The following is a 19,021-nucleotide window of genomic DNA, read 5'->3' on the forward strand; positions in this document are numbered from 1 at the left end:
AGGTTTTAGAATGGAGAAGTTTTGAAAGAGAACAAAATTGGGAGGGCCAACCCCTTGAGTATGTGGATTAGTCAACCACTTATGTGTTATGGTTTCACCTGTGCCAAGATAAAATGTTGAATAAAATATATAGCTCTGCCCCTTTGTGAGTAATACTTAATGTGAACCTAATGTGAACATTCAACATTGATTCCTGTTTAAAGGCAGATATCCCTGGGAGGCATCTAAACCTTAATGAGAGTCCATTTACAATCTTTTCCTAAGAGCAGATTTTCATAGGAAAGCGAGTGGTGAGAGTAGAAAGGCAGTAGGCACAATAGAAGATGCCTTTGATGGGGAAGACTGGGAAAGAGCAAGGGTAGGAAGCATGGAGGCTGATAGCACCCCCCAAAAATTCACCAATTTGCTTAGGACTTGCCCTGGTCTTTATCCGTGGGATATTGCAGTGGAGTGCCTTAGACAGGCAAGATGCTAATATAGAAGGTATTGGGAAACCTCAGAGGCAGAGCCACCACCAGCAAAGTGGGAAGAAGAGCTCAGCTCACCTGGGGTATGTCTACGTAAGGAGAAAGTTTAGGCTGGGGATACCATATAGGGTTTCTATGATGCTGAAGGACTGCCAGCTGCTGGGAAGAGGGAGAAGGAACCAGGGTGGGGTGTGTGCCCCACTTGAGGAGGAAGCATGCCCTGGGTCACCACAAGGATCGTACTCTGCTGAAGGGAAAGAATGTTCTAGAATAAGGAAGCTGCCAGCAAAAGAAGAGGAACAGATATTGAGGGGAGGGGAGGCTTCAAAAGGCAAAAATGTATCCCTGAGTTACCCTCAAAAGTTTCTGCCCTGGGTCTCACATACACAGAGGTTCCACCTTAGTTAGAGCTGTATTTGAGAAATGAAGTCCAGAGGGGAGCAGGAAATTCTAAAAAGAAGAGAAAAAAGGGCAGAAAAGACAAATTTTGTCTCCATTGTAATTTTGTCCTGAGCCAGTTCAAAATAAAATAATCATTCACCTTTCCAAAGAATTCAGAGCATAGTTGAGCCATTTCATATTAATTTCATGTTTTGTTTAAATGGAGAATATCAATTTACTAGACATAGTGGGTTTATTAGCATATATTGTCATCAGATCTAATTTTCTTTGGTTACTACAATAAAATGCATTCAGCAATTTGTTCCTACAAATGAAAATTTAAAACAGTATCCTCACATTTATTCTTAGAGTCAGGGCAAGAGAATTTGGTATATGTAGACATTATTTGAAATAAAATTATGAATTACCATTCCCAAATATTCAGTGCAATTACATACCAAATAAGACTGTGACTATCTTAGAAAAGGCTAGCTCTAAATCTGCACATTCCATATGGATGTCACTGAGAGCGAGCTGTGATTTCAGCAGCAAAGCTGTCAGGCATTTAAAAGCATATGGAAGTGGCCTGTTTGGGTCCGTATACCTTCAGTGGTGTTTCCTTTTACTTTCACAGTTTTCTAGTTTATTGCCATCATCTATGTGAGTATGACTTAATAGCCGATTTGAATTTCGATGAGGTTAAACTAGTTGTATTCATGTTGGTAATCCAGCTTGTATCCCAAAATCTGGCCTCAGATGTGTATCTGATTTATCGAACAGGGTAAAGCTAAACCTAGAATGAAGAATCAGGATAGCTTTGATTCACAGACTAGTGCTGAGGATCATTGTTTTTTTCTAAGATCCAACCCTTTATGACCTGTCAAGGTTAGATGTAAGATTTTATAAACAATACAAATTGGAAAAAGAAAAATATCAGAGATCAAAATTCAAGCCCGAAGTTGCTTCTTTCAAATCATTAGCTCAGACTGTCAAAACTAATATTATTTCCTGCTGCCGTTAGTATTCAGTATATTAAGCAAGCCATTTCAATGTCAGCAAATATACCAAAGTAGAGTAATAAATCTATATTCTATGCTGCCACCTTTGATGCAGTATCAGATTTAATGCTTCCTTGGTGATAGGTGTAGTTTCATATTCACCGCCTTTACTATAGCTTCCTGAGTTTTTGGTGCTGAACAAAAACAACAAAAAACCTTCACAAAAACCCGATCTACTGAAATATTCTTTATAATTCAGCAAATCACTTTTCTTTGTGTGCTGTAAAATGTAAACTAATTTGAAGGAAGGTATGGTTTGAGATTTACATTTCATTAATAAAATGTCTGCATAAAGCTGTGTGAATTAGCATCTCCTAGTAGAAATGGTATAACACTAGTTGAGATGAGAGAGAAAGAGAAGGCAGCTTTCCACCATAAAATAATTGTGTATTGTTTTATAAGTTGGACTGTTAAGTAGAAAATGACATAAGCTGGTATGATAAGGTATACTCCCTCCCTACTGGGGGCATTTTCCCCCCTCTGTTATCGTTGGCTTCCTTTAAAAGGCAGAAACGGGAGGAAAGGAAAGACAAGCTCTGTTTCTAGGCAGCTACAAATAGAAGAACCAGTCGGAGAAATCTATACAGGAACTCTCCTCACATTCATTTACTAAATAAGGTGTGGGCTTAACGTTAAGTACATTCTTCTGATAACCTTCTCAGTTGAGTTTAATTTGAGGGAGTTTAAGAAAGGAAATAGTGGACTACCATTGGCATTTTGCCATATGGTGAAGAGTGGATTTGAAATGAAGCTTCTCATCACAATGGATTTTTTTTCCCCAAAGCCCACAACAAAAAGCAATTGGAATAATTTTAAACAGTATTAATGTGATATACTAACTTAATAAGGAAGTGGGTCTTTTTGAAAGTACTAAAAGATAGAGTCTGGCATATTGTGTTGGCAGTGGTCATAAACTGATTTCTTATCTTATAATTTGTACATGGATTCAGGGAAGGAATAAATTATAAAAAGTGATTATGATGTAGCAGTATGAGTATCCACTATTAACAATAAATGATTGTTAATATTGGCAAGTTATGGTACAAAGATTACCTAATTTCACAGATGAAGATAGCACAAAATAAGACAAGTACCTAATGTTTATTCTAAAGGAATATTATATCTTTACAAGGTTTTTTAATTTCCTTTTTATTGATTTTTTTCATAATGTATGAAATGAATATGTATCAACCTAGTAAATTCTTGCACAAGATACCAACAAATTCTATTTACAACTTTCTATACAGGGACTGTTGCAAAGGAAATCATGCACAGAAAATTCCTACCTGTAAACTTTTATACAGGCTACTGGATGTAATATCTGCAAAGTACTTAGCATAGTGTCTGGCACATAGTAGGTACTATATAAATGTTTATTCCCTCTCCCACCACTCCTCCACACTACATATTTGAAAGTGATGACCCATAACCTTTCCATCTTTTAAAACTAACTTAAAACCTACCCTCTTTGTGAGGCATTCTCTGTCTCAGTAGAATAAGGTGAAGACAGCCCCCTAAATTTAATACTCCTGATCCTTCCAAGTTGTAAATGTTTTCTTCTTTGACCCTCTCATAACACTTTCCTATGCTGTTATCACACCTAGCTTTATATTGTAGTTATCTTTGGTACCTCCCCTGAGGGGCTGTAAGCTCTTTGAGGGCAGGGACCCTACTTAATTTGGTTCAGCAACTAGAAAACCTACTATGATGCAAAGCACTGGGCTAGATATTGGGAATGAGTAGCCAATAGCTAGGGAATACTCACACAGTTACCATGCAACCAAACAATCAACAAGCATTAATTAAATGTCTACTATTTTCCAGGTACTATAAAAACAAAAGTGAAAATTAATAACAATGACAATGACAACAAGAATAACAACAATAATAGTTAAATTTATATGATACCTACTACCTGTCAGGCTCTGTGCTAAGTGTTTTACAATTATTATTTCATTTCATCCTCACAACAACCCTGGGAGGTAGGTGCTATTATTACCCCCATTTTACAGATGAGGAAACTGACACACAGAGATTAAGTGAATTGCCCAGGGTCACATAACTAGTAAATGTCTGAACCAAAATTCAAACTCATTTCTTCTTGACTTCAAACCCAACATTCTATCCATCATGTCACCTAAGCTGCCTTTACTTGCGTAGCTTTTAAAAAGTTTTTCAAAGTACTTTCTTTATGACTGCCCTGTGAAGTATAGGTAACATAAGTCTCATTCCTATTTTATAGAATAAGAAAACTGAGTCTCTGAGAGTTAAGGTACTTTCCCAGGATCACACAGTGCTCAAACCCGTGTCTCCTAACCTAATGGTCGAGGGCTGTTTCCAGTACATCAAGCTGTCTCCCTTGGACCCCAACTATGTATTACACAAAATATTGGCTGAATATTTACAGAATGCATAGAATTCTTCACTAATAGATGTCAGTGATCAACAAGTTAATAAATTATGCCTTCATGGACACCTCTGTTCTCAGCCTAATTGTTAGTTAAGTTATGGTTGGTGTCTCCATTGGGTCTGTTAGCACATTTGAACAGTGTTTGTTGAGCCTGCCAGAGTGATAAATTGTTCTTCTGTTTATTTTTTTAAAGTATATCATTTAATGAAATAATAACAGATAAATCATAAAATTAAGGATAGAGGTGCATTACAAGAAAAGTACAATCTCATAATTTGCTAATCATTAATGGATCTTTGGCTGTGGCAAATATATTTATCTCTCTGGGTATATATCTTTCTAGTTTTCCTCTGGATTGTAAATTCTTACAGAACAAGGGCATGTTGCAGGTGCATAATCTGCGAAATCCCTAGGGGACATAGCATGGTGCCATGATGAATGCTCAATAAATATTGATCATGATGACAATGAAAATTATATTAGCAGATTTGTCATAAAATGGTAGTTAATGAACCTCTAAAAGGCAAGAAATACCACAGAATATAAAATTAATGCATGTGCCATGTACATGGAAAGCCAATACCAATGCCCCATTGCTACTGGATAGAGTTATAATCTGTCCATCATTCAGGGGTCACAATCTTGAATGAAGAAAACAGAATTTCCCCAGCATGACCGCACAGAATCATTAATGTCTGAAAGATGCTTTAGAGATCACCTAGTTCAATCCATTATTTTACCAATGAGGAAATTGAGGCCTACAGGGATTAAGTGACTTGCCCAAGCTTTACAACTAAGTGGCAGAACCAGCGCTCAGAGGACAGTGTTCTTTCTGCTGTATAGCAGTGGCCTGAGGGACAGTCTAACCAAAGGATTATAAAATTCACATTGAGTTGCACAGCAAACTGTGTAAGTCAATGAAGCACCATGACTTTATTCTTTTTCTGAGTACCCTCCCTTTAACACCTGTGGGCTCTGTACATGGTAGGTACTTAATTATGTGGTAATATGTGGTAGAAGGATGAATTGGTTAATCGATACAAGCAAAAAGCAGTTCACTGCAAGTGTCAGAGAGAGTACACTTGATTAACAGCATCCTGGTCAGTTTTATACTCTCATCTTATTAAGCTGCCAGACTTGAAGTTTCTGAAAACATAAAAAAAATTTCTACTACAAGTAATATTGTCATAAAAGTCTCTATTATTTCAATGAAGCCAGGTTTGATAGGCCTAAATTATTTCTTCTATCCTTGCATGATAGACTCTGATCACAGAACATTTCTCTACCATTTTTATTCCCCATAGCCCTTTACAGGGCCATAATGACAGAAGCACTTCATGCTGACCTTTTCTTAACATGGTTTTGGAAACTTTTCCAGGCAATGTAGTGGTTCTTTCACGTTTACGTACAAATGATACAACTACCTCACATTTCAAGGGGACAGTTAGTAGCCCTGGGTACAATTCAAAAATTGTCTGATGAAAACATCAGGGACTTGATTTGAATAGCACTGTCCACTAGAGCTTCTATTTCCAGGACCTGTAAGCAATCTAAAAAATCTATTCAAGTTGCTGTTTGCTGTTGAGTTGTTTCAGTTGTATCCGACTTTCCTCAACACTGTGGAGTGGTTTGCCATTTCCTTCTCCAGCTCATTTTACAGATGAAGAAACTGAGGCAAACAGGATTAAGTGACTTGCCGAGAGTCACACAGCTATTAAGTGTCTGACGCTGGATTTGAACTCGGGTCCTTCTGAATCCAAGTCTAGCACTTTATTTACCGTACCACTTAGCTGCCCATCTATTCAAGCTAGTGAAGCTGAAAAAAAAAATTTCCTTCTCCCTCTTTCCGAATAACCCATGAACCTCACAACTTCACCCAGTTTTTCGGTCTTTTATACCCCAATCCTTTTCAGAGCAAGGTCTTTGCTGCTTCTATCTTTAAATCCCCCTTAAAGCACATATAAATGCTAGCAAATAGCAGATACTTAATAAATGTTTGCAGAACTCATTGACTATAACCAGGATTTAATTTTTAAAGATTTCTCTAGCTGTGTTTGATTCAGTACTTGGAAAAATTCCATTTGAGCACATGCCTACATAATGGAAGGATGAAGAAAGGCTATTTAGAAGAGAATAACTTAGAGTATGCAGAGATGGGTGCCTGTGTCTTAACACACGAACCAGTTGTCAACAACAAAATATTTCATAAAAGCATTTTGTTCAACATTGTGTCATCGGTTGTAGTGAAGACTTGCTTCTTGCCAAAAACATTTCTTTGCCATCTTGTAAAGAGCTGAAATGTTTGAAGCGTGAGTCCTCTTGTTGTACAACACACTGTAGTCGGGGTGGAGAGGAGGCTTGCCTAGCAGCAGTGACTAGGAGAAGCAGTACATTCTGAATGAGGAGTCAGAAGACCCCAGTTTGATGCTTCTAGAAAGCCATGTGATTATGGGCAATCTCTTACCATCGCTGCCCCCCAACTTCTTCATCTGCAAAATGGAGATAATGATGACTGAGCTAGCTCTCTCACAGTGCTGTTGCGAGCAAGACAAATCTGTAAACTTTCCTTCACTACCTAGAGTTGAATTATTATCATTACCTGAGGGTTTGCTCATTCAGTACTAGAGTGGAGCCAGGAGAGGAAAACTGCGGGGACTGAAAAGGACAGTGCAATATTAGAACTAAGGCTAATCGTAACTCACCAAATCCAATGTTTAATAGTATTTTTAAACTTGTCCAGGTGCTCTTTCGGGGAATAGCATACCAAAATTGTGCCCAAAAAGGTGGTTCTGAAAGACACTAAAAAAATGTTGATCCAGCATTCTGTCATTATAGTTCTCACAGAGAGATAAAATCTGAGTTTGAGTCCTGACTCTGCTACTTATTGTCCGTGAGCCCTTGGACAAGTCAGTTAAAACAGGGATTAGGAAGAGGGTTTTACTAGATAACACTTTCTCCAGGTCTGTAATCCTATTGAATACCTTTCTGTCTATGTGATTTCTGAATCACCAAAGCAATATGTAATTGTGTTAAGTGTAGCTTTAATGTTTATAGTATTTTGTTCTAATCTAATTCCTTGAAAACTGATCATCCATAAATGGTATATGAGATAATTCTTGGTTAACCATAATATTTAGTTAACCAGAACATGCTGTCCCAGGACCATGGTACGTTACAGAGACTGGACTATTTTGTTGGCTGCCAGGCTCTTTCTCAGATACCCTCCTCAAGATGTACATATAACAGTCCTTTCACTGTGCTATGCGGCCTCCCCAAACGATTTCATCATTATTTGCTTGAGTTAAAAATAATAATACTAAAACCAATTTAAAATATAATTTGAGTCAGGCATGATGGCACATGCCTACAATTCGTGCTACTGGGGAGGCTGAGATTAGTGGATCACTTGAGCTCAGGAATTACGAGCTGCAACACGGCTAAGTACTAACTAAGCCTGTATTAACTCTGACATCTATACGGTGAGCCCCTGGGAGTGAGAGGGCTACCAGGCTGCCTAAGGACAGGTGAATGAATACAGGTCACAAGCAGAGCAGGTCAAAGCTTCCATGCCAATCAGTACTGACATTGGGCCCACTGTTCCTACAGCCTAGATGATCTAGGGGAATGTCAGTATCCAAAATAGATAGGTGGATAGACAGGTAGATAGATGGATAGATGAATAAATAAAAAATAAAGTACAGTTTGATAAAGATGATAACTTGTTTAAGCTTTCAAAATTTGGAGAAATTAAATTGAATTCAGGTGATAACTACATGATCAAAGTATTTTCCAACTGTGTGATTTTTTTTTTTTTGCTCTAAATGCTTTTCCTTTCTCTGTATTGATTGGGTGCCTAACAAAAAATAAAATGAAATAGAAAATATTTCTGATGAATCATATAGTTCCATCCACCCCAGTGGCCTCTGAAAGTCAGATGAAGCTGTGTTTCAAATAGCCTGAATAATGTCAGTTGCTTTAATGTCTATGCTTTCTAAAATTAGTCACATACTATGTGATTCTGTAACAATTGAAGAATATTTAAAAGATCACAACCTTTCAATTGCAGCACAATCCGCATAGACTTTTCTTTCCTCCCTTATGAGGTTAGGACCTTATATAATGTGGCCACATGCCACAGTTTTGATATTAAGTCTGTCTTCCTTTAATATTCATGTTCATTCTGAGGGCATTTTTTAAAATGCACACAGAGCCAGCTTATCTGATACCTGACACGTACAGGTTGGCTCTGCTATGAACAGGAATGAAGGAGGCTAGGGAAGGTGTAGAAGACATCAATAAGAATCAGGAAGAAAAGGGAAATAAAGTAGATGGCAAGACCTTTGGGCATTGCGGAACTTTCACATATAAGAAAATATATGACATAAAAGACATAAGAAAAAATATAATTGTTTCTTGAACACCAGGTCAAGCTAAATAATGAAGAATTAGTGGAAATGCAGGTCAAGGAGGGGAAGAAAAAAATTACAGCAGGATATTTTACAGAAACATTCTCTGGTTAGGGGAGAAAAGGGGTCCAAAGTACAAACCTGTCAAGCAAAAGAGAAAATGAAACATTCACACTGTTTTTCACTACTTCAAGCCCCACTGAGTTAATCAGTCAATGCAAACACTAACTTCATAAAAATATATAATTTGGTAATTCCCAGGAATAATACCATATAATTCCCATTTATTATTCAATTTGTAATGTTTTCCAATAAAGCACAGCTTCCTAAGAATAAAACTATGCGTTAGAATATTCTACTGTGGTTAACAAATACTGCCACTTTATGATATTCAGTTTGTTTGCTTTCACCCTCTTCACTTAATTGAATCTCATAGTAATTAATATAAATACACTGATTATTTAAATTTGGTTGTTTATATTGGGTCTTTAAGAATTTTTACCCCAATTAATTCACATTTAGTAGAATTCTGAAATAGTCATCTTCATTCAACAAATAAGCACTTTCAAAAGGGCCTCTGCAAATGACACCCAGGATTACTAATGGTGTTCCTTCAGCCTCTGACATTGAGCCTAAATCAGTATTTATCCAAAATTCAGAAGGCCCACAGTTAAAAATAAAAATTACATTTGTAGCATTGCTTGGAGATACAAGAATAAACTAACCCAGGCCCTGGTCCCTTTTCTTTTTGGCCCTTGTCCTGGGACATTTGGCTCATTAAGGAACAAAAGGTCTAGGAGGAGTTCTGGTTTTGATTACCCTCCCTGAGCTTTCTTTCACTTGCTTATAACTTTGGACCAGTTTAGAAAGCTGTAGCTGTGGGCTCCAGGGAGAGGGAATTGGTAAGTTATTTGGTGTTGCCCATTGTTCTATTGCCATGTTCCCACCTGGGGCCAGCTTTTGAGATCCATTTACTCAAGCCCTGGAAGGTGCCTCCCCACCTTTCGAGTTCCCCTCAAAAAATAACATAAACAAAGCCAGAGCTCTAACTTAGCTTTATGTTATCAGAGAAGACAAATTAGAACAGAAAGGCAGTGAACAGAAAACTCACTGAGGAGGGGAATTGATCCACACTGACAGTGGAAGACACAAAAGCCTAAGAATTTTCTGACTCCAGGAAACAGGAAGGGACTTCCTGCTTAGATACCAAAGAGGGAAAGGGGGTGGGGATATCATTAATCAGTTCTTCCCCCTTTGGCTAAGCTGAAGGAAAAAGAAAATGTCTCTGAGGAGGATGATCTTACACAAATCAAATTCAGCCCATACCCACAGTGCCCACACCTTCCATACCACATCTCCACAATCAACAATACTTAATGCAATTTCTTAATGCAAGCACTAGGGAAGATACATTAGGGGTGCCAATATCACCCAATGCGTCTCTCTCCCTTTTTCTTCCTAAACTCTGCTCTTCTCTCCTGACTTCTACCTTCCTCTTCCACAAACTCTCCACAATCAATCCGTCACTACATGCACAGACCCTCAGATTATCTCTCCAAGATATCCTGTGCTGTATATACATCCTGAAAATTCTTGTGTCTGCAAAGTAAGAATACATATTCATTCATTCATTCATTCATTCATTCATTCAATAGGCTTTTATAGGAAGCCTTTCCCAACCCCTCTTAATTCTGCCTTCCTTTCTGTTAATTATTTCCTGTTTATCCTGTATTTAGCTTGTTTATATATATATATATATATATATGTATATATGTGTGTGTGCGTGTATTTGCATATTGTCTCTCCTTTTAGATCATCAGCTCTTTGAGGGTAGGAATTTTCTTTGTCCCTTTTTGTATCCCCAGCAGTTAGCATAGTGCCTGGTACATAGAAGCACTTAATAAAAGTTTATTGATTGGTTATTTTTTTTTATTTATTTATGTGTCTAGCTATCTCTGTTATTTTGTAAAATTGTGTTTGTTCATATTTATTATATCACTGTGGGTAGTGTTTTCACTAGTGTATTTGGCAATACTTTAATGCCTTTTCATCCTGTGCAATTTTTGTCTGTGTCTTTTGATAAATCTTTCATGATGGAGCCATCCAGTGTACTAGAGGCCTACCTCTGGTTTCTTCTGTATGTGGAGAGGGGATATATAGGGTGGAAAAGGTGGGGAGAGAGGAGAAGGGGAAAGATGTATCACATAGATCATCCTTCTCTTACCCTTCTGATATGGCCAACCCACTTCCTTTTGTGGCATACATAGTTTTGAGGATATTTTTTCTACCATACAAACTCATGAAATAATTTACCATTGTGATAAAGGGCTATGATCTGTACAAATGGAGAGAGTATTGACACTAGTCAAATCAGATTTTGGAAGTATGCAAGTGTTCTTTAACCTGAACTTATACATAATGTATTTAGTGATGTTTATTCATCTTGCCCTATTCTTTGAAATACCTATTGAGTGTTTCTTGAATACTATATTTTAATTTAAAAATTTATTTTTCCATAAGTAGAGTTTATGATGCCTTAAGAGACTATATGACTCATGGGGCAGCTAGATGGTGCAATGGATAGAGCACTGGCCCTGGAGTCAGGAGGACTTGAGTTCAAATCTAGCCTCAGACACATGATACTCACTTGCTGTGTGACCCTGGGCAAGCCACTTAGCCCCAATTGCCTCACCAAAAAAAAAAAAAGAGAGAGAGAGAGAGAGGGACTACATGTATTCATGTTTACTCTCCATTCACCTGTTAAATTACCTCCCCAGTGAGTGTTCTGTTCTTTATGATGTAAGCTCCTTGAGTGCAGGGACTGCCTTTCTTTTTGCTTTTATTTGTATTAGCAGCACTTAGCATAGTGCCTAACCTAGCACATAGTAGACACCTAATAAATGTTGACAACTTCTAAGCAAGAGGACCTTGAGTTTCATAGTCCTCTCTACTTTGCTCCTCAAAATCTTTCTGTCTTATACCACATTCTTTCCTTTTCTGTTTTAGTCTCTAAGAAAAGGTAAGTCCTTTGTCTTGCCCAGGCCATTCCCTGTACTTGTGTCCTCAATCCTATCTCTTTCAATTTCCTCTGAGAGTGTGCCAGTCATTCTTCTCTCTTCCTTCAGCTTTTCCTAATCTATTGACTTGAATGCCCACGTAAAGCACAATGGACTTGGAGTCGGCAGAGACTTGAAATGAATCCCACCTCTAACGCTTAAAAGTCAATAAACTGTAATGGCTCCCTCCCTCTTCCAGGACCCTATATAAAATCCTTTGGTTTTTAACCCTTCATTCCTTGGTCTCTTCTTCCTTGTCCAGTTTTCTTTCCTCTTACTCCCCTTCACGTGCTCGTTGATTCAGTGACACTGACCTTCTTGGTGCTCTTTACATAGAACACTCCATCTGCCAACAAGAATTGTATTTACTGGCTATTCCTTATGCCTGAAATTCTCTTGCTCTTCATCTGTTCTTCCTGGCTTCCTTGACTTAAAATGCCACCGCCTGAAAGAAGCCTTTCCTGGTACCCCTTAATGCATTTAGTGCCTTTCCTCTAAGATTATCTCTAAATAGATGTATGTGTGTATACATACGGGTGTATATGTGTGTATATATAAACATACACGTATATAGGTATATATACATGCCTATATGTAGGTATGTATATGCACATACATATATGTATATACAGGTACACATACACATATATACACATACATGTGTGTATGTATATTTATTTGTAAACAGTTGTTTTCATGTTGCCTCTCCCATTAGACTATGAGCTCCTTGAGAACAAGGACTATTTATTTCTGTTTTTGTATCCCCAGGGCTTCACGCAGTGCTTGGTGCAGGGGTGGGGAGCCTGCATCCTCAAGGTCACATGTGGCCCTCTAGGTCCTTAAGTGCAGTCCTTTGAATGAATCCAAACTTCACAGAACAAACCCCCTTAATAAAAGGATTTGTTCTGTAAAACTTGGACTCAGTCAAAAGGCTGTACCCAAGGACCTAGAAGGCCACATGTGGCCTCGAGGCAGCAGGTTCCCCATCCCTGGTGCATAGTAGATGCTAAATGAATCCTTGTTGACTTGACATAACATAAAGGAAGTGTGACCCTGGGCAAATAACTTAAATTTGTATATGTATCCTGAAATAATTAATCATCCTAGCAGAATAGAATTTATTGTTTTTATTGATACATAAGCTAGGGCATAGAAATAAGGAAATAAATATACATAGTTTTCTGAAAATATTTGTTCTTTCTATTCTTGTGGGTCTTTCCAGATTCTTACATTATCACTCCTTTTTGTCGTCACAGTGAGGAAGGTAGGGAACCTGAACGTAAGGAGCAGTGAAGCAGTAGCTTTCCCCCCCACCAAAAAAAAAAGCCATGAGACAGACTGTCTCCTTTTCTTGGACTGACTGCAGCCAGCACATAAAAGGAAGGAATTTGAGCCTAGCTATTTTCATGATGCTGAGAAGAAAAAGGAAGAGAGCTAAGTAGGACCTCTTCACAGAAGCACACTAAAGTACCTTTTCCTTTGTGCCTGTGTTTGTGTTACCTTTTGTGTGCTGAGCTAGGCTTCTAAGCTACCTGAGAGCTTGGTGGCAGAGAATAATAAAATCTCAGAAGACTTGGAGAGGTCATGGCAGTAATGACATCAGAACCACAAAACTAGCAAAAGCTATCATGAACATGGGTTTCTATCTACATTAGGGCATGGTAAAGTCAGAGGTCACAGGCCCCTGGCACATTTTAGGGTATTTTATAAAATTCATTTAATGTATTCATTGTGCACTAAGCACTATGCTAAGCAATAGGGATACACATGTAGCCCCTTATTAGCAAGGGAACTAATGAGAAGGGGACAGGGAGGTGTAATTTTTTTCTTCCCCAGTTGGAGGGAAGGACTGATAGATTAAGTCAGATGGAAGTTGCACAGGATGAAGAATGGGAATTTTTGAGGCCCAGGGTGTGATAAAATGCTAAGCCAGTGGTCAGCTGATTATAGGGCAAAGATCTTGAACTGAATATGTATCGTATGCATTTGGAGCCTTTTTTGGTTCACTGATGTGATTAAAAACTGGTTTGTTCAGATACTGTTTACTTCCTCGCTGAAACCTGGTGAATTTATCCCCTTGCTACTTCTTCCCCTTCTCTACCTCACCATTGCCTAGTAAATCGGCTAGGGAATTTCCTGCTCCTTTAAATCTTATTTATTTGCTTTCTGTAGTTTTATAATGAGTTTGTCCTTGAGAAAAAGATAAGCTCCTTTTTATTGTATTCTGAGTGCGCATTTGCTATAAATGAGGGGACCATACTTTAGGGAATTATAAAGGGGAGCCACTGGACTCATACTTATACTTAACTATGAGCCTATTTCAAAGTGCTCTCCTCCTTCTCTTCCTCCCTCTATGTCATCCTCTTCTTCTTATTCTTCCTTATTCTTCCTCCTCCTTTCTCCTTCTCTTCCCTCTCATTCTCTCCTTCCCCCTTTTCCTCCTTTCCCCCTACCCAGTCTGTCTCTGTGTATCTCTCTCTCTTTCTTACCCCCACCCCCAAAAAATGACTTCACAAATGCAAAAAGACAGTACGTGTTCAGACAACACTTACAGGAAAGGGAGGGAAAAGTTACAGTAAGAATGTATGGAGTCCTGGGGGAACAGACTGAAAGGAAGCTGGGGGCATCTGAACTGCATGGGCAGCAAGTAGGAATTATCTAGGTAGAAGCTGTGAGGTCACATTAGCCTCCCCTTTCTCAGACTATTTGGAGGCAGTGGGTACAAGCAGGCCAAAAGAGACCCTAACCTGGTGTTTTAATGTCTACTCCATTACACTGCCCTCTTGCTTTGTACCTGAAGGAGGAAAAGAGATCCAGAGCTGTGCTGCTGCGGGTGTCTGGAGGTCTTGGCTTTCTTTCTGGGCTTCTCTGTTTCAGACAGAATCTCTGAAGGCATCTCAGAGATGATCTAGCGCATATGGTTTAGGCCAGAATCCTCTTTGTAATATCCCTAAAAAATAATCATCCTCCCTCCTCTTAGAGGACTCCAATGACTGAAGTGTATCATTCTACTTTTAGACAATGAAGATGAAATCTGACTCTCTGCAGTTGACTTCCATCCATTGTTTCCAGTTCTGTTCTCTGGAGGCAAGCAGAGTGAGACCACTTCCTCTTACATATAACTAGCTGTCCTTCGAATGCTTGGAGAAAACTTTCATGTTGCCCCTAAGTTCTCTCCTGGTTAAATATTTCCAGTTCTTTCAACTGATCCTTTGACAGAGTCTCTTGTCCCTTCATGGTCCTGGTTAAGTTTTTATTTTCAGCCATATCCTACTCTTTGTGATTCCATTTGTAGCCCTCTTTTGAGTCTGGTCCAGCTGGTTAGTGGTCTTTCCTATTAAAGAAGGTATGACTAGTAAGAACCTGATAAACCCTCCTGAGTCCCTCTTGTGTCTCCTTAAAAACGTGTTAATTATTTAACAAGTTTGGCTCTTGGATAATGTATGAACTCAGCAGATCCTGGTTGCTTCTTTCCCCTTTTCCCTTTAGCACCCATTAAGAAGGCCTGATTCATTCATTACCAGTTCCCACACCTGAGCTACATCCTAGCAGTTGGCATTTAAAAGGGAGAGCAGAAACAGACAGATGGAGAGAACTGGAACTGAGAGGAGGAAAGGGACTAAGTGATTTCCTGCAGGGGTGTAACAGATGTGCAGGTTTCCCCTCCTGGGAACTAATGAATGTGTTTTCTTGACTTCCTAGCAAAAACAGTTGTGTTCCTCTTGTTGGAGGCTTCAACTCTAGGATAATACGATAAGTTTGAAGGGCCATATAGGTCTCTGGGGAAAGCAGGATTCATTGAGGAAGAAAAGAAAATCATCTTGACTGTTTATGGGGTTAGGTATGAGTTTTTGCATATATGTAACATTAAATGAGGATTGTCCTATATTCAGTTTTATGATAACCTAAGCACTAGCATAGGAGTCTCAAATCTGTTTCCTTTTGTTAAAACCTATGCATGAGAAACAAAAGGGTGTTTCCAAGAAAAACCCTGTTTGTAAGCCTCCCCCCCCCAAAAAATTAATATATATATGAGGGATTCAGGAAGGATATACCAGGCTTCTCCTAGGCACACTCTTTACTCTAAAATGTGGCACCTAGGCCCCAAAACAATACTCCAGATATGGTCTGGTAAAGGCAGAGTTCAATGGAACTATTACCTCTTTCCTTTTATATGCTATATCTTTTGATGTAGGGTATGATTGTGTGAGATTTATTGACTGTCTTGTTGTCCCATTGACTCATATCAAGCTCTCTAAAAAACCTCATATTTTTTCACATGAACCATCACATAGCCATGATTCATCCATCCTATAGTTGAGAAGTTGACTTTTTTGAACCTAAATGTAGGATTTTACATTTATTTCAATTAGGTTCACTTTATTAGTGTCCACACATCATTCTAGCCTACCGAGAACTTTTTTACATCTTGTCTCAGTTACCCAATGTGTTAGCTGTTCCTTCCAGTTTTTGTCTTTTTCAGATTTGAACACCCATCAAAAACTACACAAGATTCTTTGATCCAACAGCAGATATAACTTTGTTGACCTTCTTATTATTAATACCAAAGCATAACACAGGAAGATGTTATGCTTTATTTGATAACCAAAGTAAAAGTATTTGGCATTTTCATAGAGGATATGTTTTACCGATTCCAAAAGGAAGAGGGAGATGCTCCTATGGGCAAATGACTGTATTGATTGCATTCTGCCCTGGGACATTATAGCGCTACCTAAATGAGAAAAATAATCATTCACAAGAGTTTGGACTACCCCTGCACACAGGAAAAAAACTTGTTGTATAAGAATGCCTATTCTCCAAGACTGTGATAGGCAGTAGAAGTTATTCATCACTATGTGTATCTTAAACACTTTAGATGGACCATGTCCATCTAGATGGAATCCAAAATTGAATAGGTGTCAGAGAAATGGCAAGGATGTTTCTTTACCCTGATTGCCCCACATGCCTGGATATCCTCCTTCTTCATTTCTGCCTCAGAAAGTCCCTGTCTTTCTTTTAAGACTTTCTCCCAAGGTTCCAACCAATTCTCCTCTCCCCTTGTTTTTGTCCATTTTGAAATCTTATATACCTTAAGCTGCTCAAGTCCTAGGCACAACATCAAAGGGTCTAGAAGCTGATAACTGTTCAAGATCTGCAATTCTATCTTTGACAATGCCTGTTGTTGTTCAGTCATTTTTCAGTCATGTCTGACTCTTCATGCTCCCATTTGGGGTCTTCTTGGCAAAGCTGTTTGAGTGATTTGCCATTCCTTCTCCAGCTCATTTTATAAATGAGGAAACTGAGGCAAAATTAAGTGCCAAGTTTTTAAGTGCTTTGCCCAGGGTTACTCAGCTAGTAAGTATCTGAGGCTGGATTTGAATTCAGGAAGATGAGTCTTCCTGACTCCAGGCCTGGAGCTCTATACACTACACAATTCTTAGCTCTCCACTGAAACTATGTCAGAGGTTGTGGAAACCTTACAGTACCTGGAAATAAAGAAACTTATTCCACAAATAGTCTCAAGATGAGAATCCTCATTAAAATTGTTCAATTCTAAGACCTTCTGATTCACAAAGTCACTAATTCATTAATAGTTAATTTATATATTAGCACAGGATTACTGATTTCTAAGACAAGGTTGAGCAGCAATAAATTTGGTAAGGCCAAGACTTCTTTAATTATACTCAAATGTCCACCAAAAATACTGTTGTCTTCTGCCCACTAGGGAATTGTCAGTTCCCTAGTTCTTTATTCTTGACTAAAAATTAAAAACATTTGAAAGATATTTCAAAACACCCAATTAGTCATGATTACCATCATGTAATACTTGGGGGGTGGGGTGGGGGGAGGAATTGTGAAGTTCAGGGATTGTCTTATTTTTCTTTTTTTTCTTTTTAATTTTTTTTTTGTGAGGGTTAAGTAACTTGCCCAGGGTCACACAGCTAATGTCAAATGTCTGAAGTCGGATCTGAACTCAGGTCCCCCTGACTCCAGGGCCTGTGATCTATCCACTATGACACCTAGTTGCCCTTGATAGCCTTATTTTTCATAGGAAATGAAAATGAATTTAACATCAGATCTCTGACTCCATCTTCCCAATAGATGTATTTAAAAACATTTCATTGCTGTAAATATATACTAGAGAGGTAGCTAGAGTTTAGTAGCCTGCTGTGAAGTCAGAAAGACTTGAATTCAAGTCCCAACTTTGTTATATACTGGCTGTGTGCCCCTGGGCAAGTTAATTACCTTTTCATGGTAGGAGCATAATTCTATAAGACTGTAAGCTGCAGACAACTAAGGAACTTCATTGGTGCAAGGAGATTCTGTTCTGATGAGATCACAGGTCTATACCTCAAAATCAGACAAATAATACTACATACTTATAATACACATTTTTAAAAAATAACAAACAAAAACTGCTACTCTTGTTTTAGAGTAAGAGAATTATGCTTTTAAAGTTTTAGGTGTCTTCCAGGTTTCAGTCTGCCAGAAAGGAGTAAATTAGTAAATGTATATTGGTGTCAGAATTGATGTTTGCTAAGAAGATACTATTCATATGAACATTTTTGTGCTAGCAAAAAAAAAATACATATATACTCAATATATAATGCTCATATTGTCTTTATTAGTGACTCCTCTAAGAAGAGAATTTAAGAGCTCCTATGCTAGTATAAGAATGCTTAGATGGAAAGAAAGATTTGTGTATCTCTCTGATTCAGTTCCTGATGCATCTTAGAAAAGTGTATTCAGATCATTATCTTGGAAGCATTTTTCTCCATATTTTTTGGAAATGTGATCCTTTAAATAGACACCTTGTAAACAAGCAGCTGTAAAACTGTAAAGCATAAGATGTCCTCACACTATGTGGTAGTTCTAGAACAGCCAAGATCCCAATTCCAAAAGAAGGATATGTTTTAAATTGGACCTGAAAGTTAATACCCAGCAGAGTGAGTGGGGGATAGGAGCAATGTGTTCCCGGCAACCAACTGTGCCAACCAAGGAGGTGGTTATATGCTATATCCACTCTAACATTTGAGTATAGTCTTCTCATCCATACCAAGATGAAGCACCAATCTGGGCACCCGGTCTAAATGGCATGACACACCATTAGCAAAATTTGGAACTCTACTCTCGGTGAATCAGAAAGGAAAAGATATTTGGATCCATTAGGAATATAGAGCAGAAAAAAAAGTTGAGAGAAGGCCAAAGTTGTAAAATAGCTTTATAATTTTGTTATGTGATC

The 19,021-nt window shown here is 38.3% G+C and overlaps 1 protein-coding gene across 2 annotated transcripts in view; it reads left to right on the forward strand.

Annotated features, from left to right (window-relative positions):
• LOC114031480 (parkin coregulated gene protein homolog) overlaps positions 1–19,021 on the forward strand; it is a 623,375-nt gene that overhangs the window by 502,029 nt on the left and 102,325 nt on the right. The gene's annotated exons all lie outside the window — the stretch shown is intronic.

Source organism: Vombatus ursinus, unplaced genomic scaffold (genome assembly GCF_900497805.2).
Source record: "Vombatus ursinus unplaced genomic scaffold, bare-nosed wombat genome assembly UNPS02015175.1, whole genome shotgun sequence".
Taxonomy (NCBI): Eukaryota; Metazoa; Chordata; class Mammalia; order Diprotodontia; family Vombatidae; genus Vombatus; species Vombatus ursinus.